This window comes from Dermacentor albipictus, unplaced genomic scaffold (assembly GCF_038994185.2).
Source record: "Dermacentor albipictus isolate Rhodes 1998 colony unplaced genomic scaffold, USDA_Dalb.pri_finalv2 scaffold_406, whole genome shotgun sequence".
Classification (NCBI taxonomy): domain Eukaryota; kingdom Metazoa; phylum Arthropoda; class Arachnida; order Ixodida; family Ixodidae; genus Dermacentor; species Dermacentor albipictus.
In genome coordinates this window covers 15,001-25,000 of record NW_027225960.1, presented here as the reverse complement: position 1 = coordinate 25,000, position 10,000 = coordinate 15,001, and the positions used below count along the sequence as shown (strand labels likewise).

Here is a 10,000-nt window from a genome sequence, read left to right as displayed (position 1 = left end):
AAAGAAAAAAAAAACACCTACCCGCAGCTTGTTAGCAGTAACCGTAAATGTGGTTCTAAATATAGGTTCGCTGGTCACTGAAACTTTCTCATAACGCACACCACTGTAGTCCAAAAAGAACAAAGCACGCACAATGGATATGATACAGCCGTCACCGCATGATTTCGCGTTTTCCTTATTGCATTACTTTCGTGGGCATGCGCGCTAGGGCCACGCAGGCCAGGAGGCAAGGGGAAAAATAAATAAGAAATGATACGCGATCCTCAGCATTGACTTGGCTGATGTGGCACTCGCATTTATGTTCTTTACCTTAGGCGAGCGCAACGCGCCAACTGAACTCCAATTTCCCATAACGGAAATTCGTATTTGGCCATTTGGTTGTATTTTTGGCTGATGTTCGCGTTTTTCGCCCGAGCATGCGCTTCACTGCGCCGCTCGTTGCCCCTTCAATGCGGCTTCACTGCCCTGCAGGCGTGTTCTGCGTCAAGCCGAACCACCAGGCAAAAAGCCTGGGCGCCGCCATCTTGTTGAGAGCGGCGCCGGGGACACAATCGCGCCTAGCTCATTGAGTTTTCCCCCAAAACTGAACGAAATAGCCTTATTTAAATGAGAAAGATGCCGCGAGTGCCGCAACGAAGGACCTTAAGGATTACCGAAGGGTAACTGAGGGCGACGCGACGAGCTTTGGAAAGAAGAATGATGGGTGTAGCGCTACGGGGGATAAGAATAGAGCAGATTCGGGGGGTGAGCGAACAAACGCGAGCTAATGACACCTTAGTTTAAACCAAGAAAAAGAAATGGGCGTGCGCAGGGCATGCAATGTGGGGGGAAGATCATCAATTAAGGGTTACCGACTGAATTCCAAGAGAAGGGAAGCGTAGCACGGGGTGGCGGAAATTTAGGAGGGCAGATTAGATTAGGAAGGGCGCAGGCACTAGACGGCGACCGTGACCGGGCTTACACGTGACCGGGGTGCTTGGAGAATAATGGGAGAGGTCTTTGCCCTGCAGTGGTCGTAGCCAGCAGGATGATGATGACGAAAAGGTAGCAACAGGTATTCATAACATACAGGTTGGAAAGCTGAGGCACCTCTGAACCCTTGAATATATTTCGCCACACTTGGCCATACGACAAGTTTGTTTTCGAGGCGCTCGGTCCCACTGCAGCGAAAATGTTGCCGGAAATCGGGCACTCCATTTTTGTTTCATAGGGAACCTTTCTTCCACTAGGGCAGCGGATTTTCGCAGGGCGAGCTTGCTGTCGTTTACGGATCAAAGCGATAGTGAACTCCAAAATGCAGTGTTGGCTTTGAGTGGGACTTACATTGATTGCAAAACCCACGGCTAATCACCCTTCCCCCCCCCCCCCCCCCCAAGTGGCTCATTACAGCAGACAATCGTTCAGAAACACCGGCATCGTTGCGTATAGTATGGGAATGGTGCGTGTCACGTGAGTGCTCGCTTCGAGCTTGTGTTCTTCATTTTGATTGAATGAAGTCTCACCTAAGTGAGCGGGGGCCGATCCCGGAGGTAGTGCAATACCGGGCCGACCTGCGGCGGAGGTGAAGCAGGCTTCAAGCACTCCGCCAACTTCCAAAAATAGGTTTAATATCGTGGGTCCATATAGAACCCGTATCAGATATTAAGCTGATAAGAACAGATACTACACTTTGATCTTAGCCAAAAGGCCGAGAAGCGATGTCTTTCACTTCACTCCATTGTACCACTGCCTTGTGGGTGCCCTGGCGACATTGGTAACCTCAGCAACAGCGTGGGCAATCTTATAAAACCCAGCCCGTCTAGAGACTCTATGCTCTCTATCTCGCGAATCAACTCGCGACGCCTCAGTCTTTCACTGTTAACGAAACGCCGTCGCGTAGAAACGAGACCCGAGCGCAAGCTTGTTCGCAAGGCAAAACCAACGAAGGCAACCTCGTAGAAAACGGAACAGGCGAGCGGAAAACACGCGCAAGGGGAATGCTTACTTCCGTCTGAATGCGACCGCTCAAGGCGGCTTTCTTTGAGGCCTTCGTTTCAAGCCCGTGCGCAAGTGTAATACACTACGCGCATTTCCCTCATTTCCTTTTATTTACCGCAAGGCCCACTGAAAGTTTTCATACGGCACAGGCCGGGACGGATTGCAACGTGTCGATTCGACCGCTAGAATTAGGTAGCGCGCCTCATGTACGAATGAAAGAGAATGAAAAAAAAAAAATAAATAAATATAGAAAAGGCTGCGCACTCCTTCCAACCGGAAACATAGAGGGCAGGAAGATCGCCATGTGGAGCACAGGTGTTGTTAAAAAAGAAAGAAAGAAAGAAAGAAATAGCGCTACCCCATCATCTTTACCGTGTGCGTGTATACACACACACGCACACATATGCACGCGCACGCACGCGCGCGCGCGCACGCACACACACACACACACACACACACACACACACACACATACGCACACATGCTAGCATAGCTTAAGCACAGCTGGAAAGCTCAGCCTTGCGCAAGAAAAAAGGACCACGCCCTTTCGCAAGCCCCTTTGAAACTTTTAAATGAGAAACATGTGTACAGCGAGGTCGTTCGAAACTGGCGCGAAAACGCATCCGCGCCATCTGTGTGCGGAACTAGGAAAACCTACGGCCTTCGCCATACAGAAAGAAAGGTAGATGGCGCGAGCTAACGCTCCGTTGCATACTAAGAACGAGAGCTAGTGAATAATGGCAGAAACGTCTTGGGAAGAGAGAAAAAAACAACAACAACAAAAAAAAAGAAAGACACGCAAGTTGTTGGCTCGCGCAAGCATTCTATTTTACAGCGAGTAAAGAGCATAGCAACTTCTCACAAGAGCAGCAAGAAAGACAAGAAGAACGTGAGAGAGGGGGAGAAACAGGCGCGTTTCTTTGGAATGCAGAGCATGCTGCACACACTATGAAGTGCCAAAGAGACGGGGAAAGCAGATGGCGCGATTGTGTATGTCCTCAAAGCTTGAAAACAATTTCTAAACTACAAGGTGTGCCGAAGTCCGCCTACTCTCATCAGGTTGCTCCCGCCTCCAATTGCATTTAAATTAAAATTACAGTCGCCTCAGAGGCAGAGAGAGAGAGAGAGAGAGAGAAAATGTGTACACTTGCTTCGCGCAGCTGCACCCGTTCAAATTTTACAGCAACAAGAGCACTCCCGCAGGCACAAAGTCCGCTGCCGCGTCCGCCGGGGCGGAATGCACTCGCTTCCGTAAATTGTCGTGCGGCAGACTGCTGCATCGTAGCACACCTGAAACCGCGCAGACGTCAGCGATCGCCGCGAGATCGCTGCGAGCGCTAAAGTCCGAAACCACGTCCGCCGGGGCGGCGGGAGCTCGATACCCCTTCACGAAACTTCTGCGTGTACACCGCCGCACGGCCACGGCGGAGTCGCTGGCATCCTGCGCGCAGTTGCATTGCGTCGCGCCGGGAATCGTTGAAGCCCCACGCAGACGTCGGCGTCGGCCCCGACCTGGCTGCGAGCGCTCGAAGAGACCAAGTCCGAAGCCACGTGAGCCGGGGCGGTGTGAGCGCGACTAAGTCCGAGACGACGTCAGCCGGGGCGGCGTGAGCGAGACCAAGTCCGAGACTACGTCAGCCGGGGCGGCGTGAGCGAGACCAAGTCCGAGACTACGTCAGCCGGGGCGTCGACTAAGTCCGAGACGACGTCAGCCGGGGCGTCGAGCACGCCGCGGTCGCTTTTCCCACTCTTACTCGAAAAATGGCGAAGGGGCCGCGCTAGCGTGCCTTGAATCGGTGAGCGGCGGTACCGCGGCGATCGCGAGAGCTCAAATCGGTCGTGCCAAGGCCAAATATTGGCGCTCGGCTCGGCGCAGTACGCCGCCTTGTCGCACGAGTACGGCCCCGTGGAGGTCTGGTCACTTATCGCTGCTCTTATAAGGGGCCGTACCGCCCTGGCCGACGTTGTACCGTAGTGCCGTTTTCGGCTTGCGCGTGTTCGTGGTGGTGTCCGCGCACCGCTCCGCACTCGAGAATCGTGCCCACGACGACGCGAGCGCTCGGAAGAGACGCAAGTCCGAAACCACGTGAGCCGGGGCGGTGTGAGCGCGACTAAGTCCGAGACGACGTCAGCCGGGGCGGCGTGAGCGAGACTAAGTCCGAGACTACGTCAGCCGGGGCGTCGACCAAGTCCGAGACGACGTCAGCCGGGGCGTCGAGCACGCCGCGCGCGCTTTTCCCACTCTTACTCGAAAAATGGCGAAGGGGCCGCGCTAGCGTGCCTTGAATCGGTGAGCGGCGGTACCGCGGCGATCGCGAGAGCTCAAATCGGCCGTGCCAAAGCCAAATATTGGCGCTCGGCTCGGCGCAGTACGCCGCCTTGTCGCACGAGTACGGCCCCGTGGAGGTCTGGTCACTTATCGCTGCTCTTATAAGGGGCCGTACCGCCCTGGCCGACGTTGTACCGTAGTGCCGTTTTCGGCTTGCGCGTGTTCGTGGTGGTGTCCGCGCACCGCTCCGCACTCGAGAATCGTGCCCACGACGACGCGAGCGCTCGGAAGAGACGAAAGTCCGAAACCACGTGAGCCGGGGCGGTGTGAGCGCGACTAAGTCCGAGACGACGTCAGCCGGGGCGGCGTGAGCGAGACTAAGTCCGAGACTACGTCAGCCGGGGCGACGAGCACGCCGCGCGCGCTTTTCGCACTCTTACTCGAAAAATGGCGAAGGGGCCGCGCTAGCGTGCCTTGAATCGGTGAGCGGCGGTACCGCGGCGATCGCGAGAGCTCAAATCGGCCGTGCCAAGGCCAAATATTGGCGCTCGGCTCGGCGCAGTACGCCGCCTTGTCGCACGAGTACGGCCCCGTGGAGATCTGGTCACTTATCGCTGCTCATATAAGGGGGCCGTACCGCCCTGGCCGACGTTGTACCGTAGTGCCATTTTCGGCTTGCGCGTGTTCGTGGTGGTGTCCGCGCACCGCTCCGCACTCGAGAATCGTGCCCACGACGACGCGAGCGCTCGGAAGAGACGGAAGTCCGAAACCACGTGAGCCGGGGCGGTGTGAGCGCGACTAAGTCCGAGACGACGTCAGCCGGGGCGGCGTGAGCGAGACTAAGTCCGAGACTACGTCAGCCGGGGCGACGAGCACGCCGCGCGCGCTTTTCGCACTCTTACTCGAAAAATGGCGAAGGGGCCGCGCTAGCGTGCCTTGAATCGGTGAGCGGCGGTACCGCGGCGATCGCGAGAGCTCAAATCGGCCGTGCCAAGGCCAAATATTGGCGCTCGGCTCGGCGCAGTACGCCGCCTTGTCGCACGAGTACGGCCCCGTGGAGATCTGGTCACTTATCGCTGCTCATATAAGGGGGCCGTACCGCCCTGGCCGACGTTGTACCGTAGTGCCGTTTTCGGCTTGCGCGTGTTCGTGGTGGTGTCCGCGCACCGCTCCGCACTCGAGAATCGTGCCCACGACGACGCGAGCGCTCGGAAGAGACAGAAGTCCGAAACCACCTGAGCCGGGCCGCGGCGGGAGCTCGACGCCCGTCACGCAACTTTGGCGTACAAGCCACCGCACGGCCGCGACTGAGTCGTCGCCACCGTCCGGCTGGCTGCACTATAGCACGCCGGGAACCGGGAAAGAACCGCGCAGAGGTCGTCGTTTTGCCGCGGCGTTGGCGCGAGCGCGCGAAGAGACAAAGTCCGAAACGGCGTCAGCCGGGGTGTCGAGCACGCCGCCCGCGCCGGTCGCACTCGTGCTCGGAAACGGCGAAAGGGCCGCGCTAGCGTGCGGCCCCGTAGGGGCACAGAAAGGCGATTGTTCTGGAAACCGCGCTGTCCATAGGCGAGAGATTGCCGTTCGCGCATTCGGTCGACGCGCTGCGCTTTCACGACTTCGGCATTGCGCTGCCGACGTAAGCTTTCCATCTCGCTCGCGGCGCTGCGAGGCGGCACGATTTTCGCCAAACGCTCGTCGAAAGTGGCACGAGTACGGCCCCATGGAGATTTGGGAACTTATCGCTGCTATTATATGGGGGTCCCAGAGAGCAGTCGCCCCCAAAAGCGACCTGGGTGTTTGATATGCGGCGGGCTTCGTGCCCGTCAAGCGTGTCCCCGGTATCGCTCCCGTGGATCCCACAGCTGACGTCTGCAGCCTCATCCGCTTGATGCGTTAGGGGCTGGTTGTCGGACGACGCTTTCTCCACGATATCGAGTTGTGTTCCGCATCGTCCTCGGACGAGTCAAATGCGAAAGCGCCGAAGGCGCGGGCGTGACCCGTCGCCTGGCGGCTTTGCCGTCTCGGCTACGTTGCAAGTGTCGGTCGGTCCACCTGTGCTGCGGGCTCAAGAGAAACCGCAAGCCGTGATCGAGTCGACACAACCAGTCTATCGAGAATGTTGCGTGCTTCTTGCCGCGTGGCGATACCCGGCCCTTCGGGGAGGGCGCCGTAGCGAGCTCGAACGCCGTCGTCTCGGACTGTGCAAAGTGCTACTCTTTGCAAGACCGAAGCGTGCTGGGGCGCCTGAAGGTGGCCTCGGCATCGCAAAAACGGCGTCCGGCCTGCTTGACAGGCGGGACGCGCAGTTGAACGATTACCTGGTTGATCCTGCCAGTAATCATATGCTTGTCTCAAAGATTAAGCCATGCATGTCTAAGTACATGCCGAAATAAGGCGAAACCGCGAATGGCTCATTAAATCAGTTATGGTTCCTTAGATCGTTTCTTCCTACTTGGATAACTGTGGCAATTCTAGAGCTAATACATGCAGTGAGCCTGAAGCCCTTTGGGCGACGGGTGCTTTTATTAGACCAAGATCGATCGGGTTTCGGCCCGTATTGTGTGGTGACTCTGGATAACTTTGTGCTGATCGCATGGCCACGAGCCGGCGACGTTTCTTTCAAGTGTCTGCCTTATCAACTTTCGATGGTAGGTTACTTGCTTACCATGGTTGTTACGGGTAACGGAGAATCAGGGTTCGATTCCGGAGAGGGAGCCTGAGAAACGGCTACCACATCCAAGGAAGGCAGCAGGCGCGCAAATTACCCACTCCCGGCACGGGGAGGTAGTGACGAAAAATAACAATACGGGACTCTTTTGAGGCCCCGTAATTGAAATGAGTACACTCTAAATCCTTTAACGAGGATCAATTGGAGGGCAAGTCTGGTGCCAGCAGCCGCGGTAATTCCAGCTCCAATAGCGTATACTAAAGCTGCTGCGGTTAAAAAGCTCGTAGTTGGATCTCAGTTCCAGACGAGTAGTGCATCTACCCGATGCGACGGCTCGGACTGAACATCATGCCGGTCCTTTCTTGGTGCACTTCATTGTGTGCCTCGAGAAGGCCGGTGCTTTTACTTTGAAAAAATTAGAGTGCTCAACGCAGGCGAGTCGCCTGAATAAACTTGCATGGAATAATAGAACAAGACCTCGTTTCTGTTCTGTTGGTTTTTGGAATACGAGGTAATGATTAAGAGGGACAGACGGGGGCATTCGTATTGCGGCGCTAGAGGTGAAATTCTTGGACCGTCGCAAGACGAACTACTGCGAAAGCATTTGCCAAGAATGTTTTCTTTGATCAAGAACGAAAGTCAGAGGTTCGAAGGCGATCAGATACCGCCCTAGTTCTGACCATAAACGATGCCAACCAGCGATCCGCCTGAGTTACTCAAATGACTCGGCGGGCAGCTTCCGGGAAACCAAAGTGTTTGGGTTCCGGGGGAAGTATGGTTGCAAAGCTGAAACTTAAAGGAATTGACGGAAGGGCACCACCAGGAGTGGAGCCTGCGGCTTAATTTGACTCAACACGGGAAAACTTACCCGGCCCGGACACTGGGAGGATTGACAGATTGAGAGCTCTTTCTTGATTCGGTGGATGGTGGTGCATGGCCGTTCTTAGTTGGTGGAGCGATTTGTCTGGTTAATTCCGATAACGAACGAGACTCTAGCCTATTAAATAGGTGCGGGGTTCCCAGCACCTTACAACCTTCTTAGAGGGACAAGCGGCTCCTAGCCGCACGAAACAGAGCAATAACAGGTCTGTGATGCCCTTAGATGTCCGGGGCCGCACGCGCGCTACACTGAAGGAAGCAGCGTGTCTTTATCCCTGTCTGAAAAGACTGGGTAACCCGTGGAACTTCTTTCGTGATTGGGATAGGGGCTTGCAATTGTTCCCCTTGAACGAGGAATTCCCAGTAAGCGCGAGTCATAAGCTCGCGTTGATTACGTCCCTGCCCTTTGTACACACCGCCCGTCGCTACTACCGATTGAATGATTTAGTGAGGTCTTCGGACCGATGTCCGGCGCGGCCTTTCGGTTGCGCCGGTCTGTTGGAAAGATGACCAAACTTGATCATTTAGAGGAAGTAAAAGTCGTAACAAGGTTTCCGTAGGTGAACCTGCGGAAGGATCATTACCGGATTGTTCGAGGGTGACGAGCGCCATTGTTTCTACCCCGTGTGGGTGAAGCAGCTCGCTGCGCCCGACGCTTTCCGCCGCTGGCCCCGCTTGGACGCGGGGACGGCTATACCCGAACATGCCGGGGATTGCCCGAATTTCGAAGGGCGCCCCGTGCCAAATTTGTTGCGCCCAGTGGACGCCGGCTGCAACCTTGGACGGTTGGCTTGGCCGCGCCCGCGGGTAGAAACGGCGTAACGCACACTGTTGGGTGGGCTTTCTGAAGTCCGCCTCGGCACTCTTGCGCGGAATGGGAGTAAGACGACCCGACCTGCTGCTCTTGCCCAGTACGAGGGGAACGGCGAAGCGTGCGGTCGGTCAAGGAACTGACGGTCGAGAGCTAATGCCGCTGCCGCTTAGTACACACGGAACCGTGGTGCGAGCGCTCTCCCGTCCTCCGCGGCAAACGCTGCCGAGTCTGAAAAGGCTGGCGGCTGCCGGTCGCTTCCTGCGGCGAGTGTGGAGTAACGACCCGACTTTGTTGCTGCCCAAGTACTAAAGGAACGGTGCGGCGCTCGGTCGGTCATGGAACCGGCGGTATTGAGGGTGCGGCTGCCAAGTACGGAAGGAACCGTGGCCTAAAGCACTCTCCCGTCCTCCGCGGCAAATTCCACCGCGCCCGAAAGGGCCGGAGGCTGCCGGTCGGCTCCCGCTCGTGACGCGCGAGGTGTCGAGTTCGCGGTTCAATGCGACGACGTCTGCAGGCTATTTGCCCGCCGCCGAGGGAAAGGCGGCGTTGCTGCGAAGTACCGAAGGAAACGCGGCTTTGCTACGTCGGAAGCGTTCTGCGGTTTGCGGACTTGTGCGCTTTGGGAAGGCGCCGCACGTCGAAAGAGGAAGTACGGACAGACGAGGGACTGTAATCCCGTATTCGAACGCACTTGCGGCCAGGCCCTTGCTGGCTTCGTCTTCCGCCTCAAGTAGACTTGTTGTGGCTCCGGCGCAGAGAGCCGTCCCTGGCACTGGCCGAGTGGCTTTGGAGAGCTGCGCGAGTACGCGCGCGCCAAGCTCTTGTCTTTCGTCTCGAGTAGGCTGTTGGATCAGCAGCGGTCATGCGGAAACGCGTGACCGCCGAACGAAAGAGCGAAACAGGAGTAGCGCACGCCGAAAGGCGCTCTTCGAAACCACACACAGGGAGACGCCACGTGCCTGAAACACTGGTTGTACTGTACTGAATTGAACAAACTATTTTTCACGACTCTAAGCGGTGGATCACTCGGTTCTCGGGTCGATGAAGAACGCAGCCAGCTGCGAGACTTGGTGTGAATTGCAGGACACACTGAGCACTGATTCTTTGAACGCACATTGCGGCCTTGGGTCTTCCCTTGGCTTCGTCTGTCTGAGGGTCGGATCACATATCAAGAGAGCCTTCGGCGCACAGGGAACGTGCGTCCGTCGACTCGTTTTGACCGCGTCGGCATCATGGACAGTACGTTGAGCGCTGAAGCCACGCGCCAGCAACCTCACGAGAAGGAGACGGTGGCGAGCCGTCGTGCCAAATCTTCGAAGAGACGGAAACGAGGCATTACTACTGCAGCGTGACGAGTGCGCGCCTCTGGCAAGACCGCCGCAGGATGGAGTCG

The 10,000-nt window shown here is 56.7% G+C and overlaps 3 non-coding genes across 3 annotated transcripts; 2 read left to right on the top strand and 1 right to left on the bottom strand.

Moving 5' to 3' along the window:
• Window positions 1-1,507: 1,507 nt before the first annotated feature.
• LOC139053948 (U2 spliceosomal RNA) lies at window positions 1,508-1,699 on the bottom strand. Its single transcript, XR_011510909.1, has one exon. It is a non-coding gene; the product is annotated as a U2 spliceosomal RNA (small nuclear RNA).
• Window positions 1,700-6,561: 4,862 nt separating this feature from the next.
• Window positions 6,562-8,376, top strand: LOC139053949 (small subunit ribosomal RNA). The gene has a single exon (XR_011510910.1). It is a non-coding gene; the product is annotated as a small subunit ribosomal RNA (ribosomal RNA).
• Window positions 8,377-9,613: 1,237 nt separating this feature from the next.
• LOC139053942 (5.8S ribosomal RNA) lies at window positions 9,614-9,766 on the top strand. Its single transcript, XR_011510904.1, has one exon. It is a non-coding gene; the product is annotated as a 5.8S ribosomal RNA (ribosomal RNA).
• The last annotated feature ends 234 nt before the right edge of the window (window positions 9,767-10,000 follow it).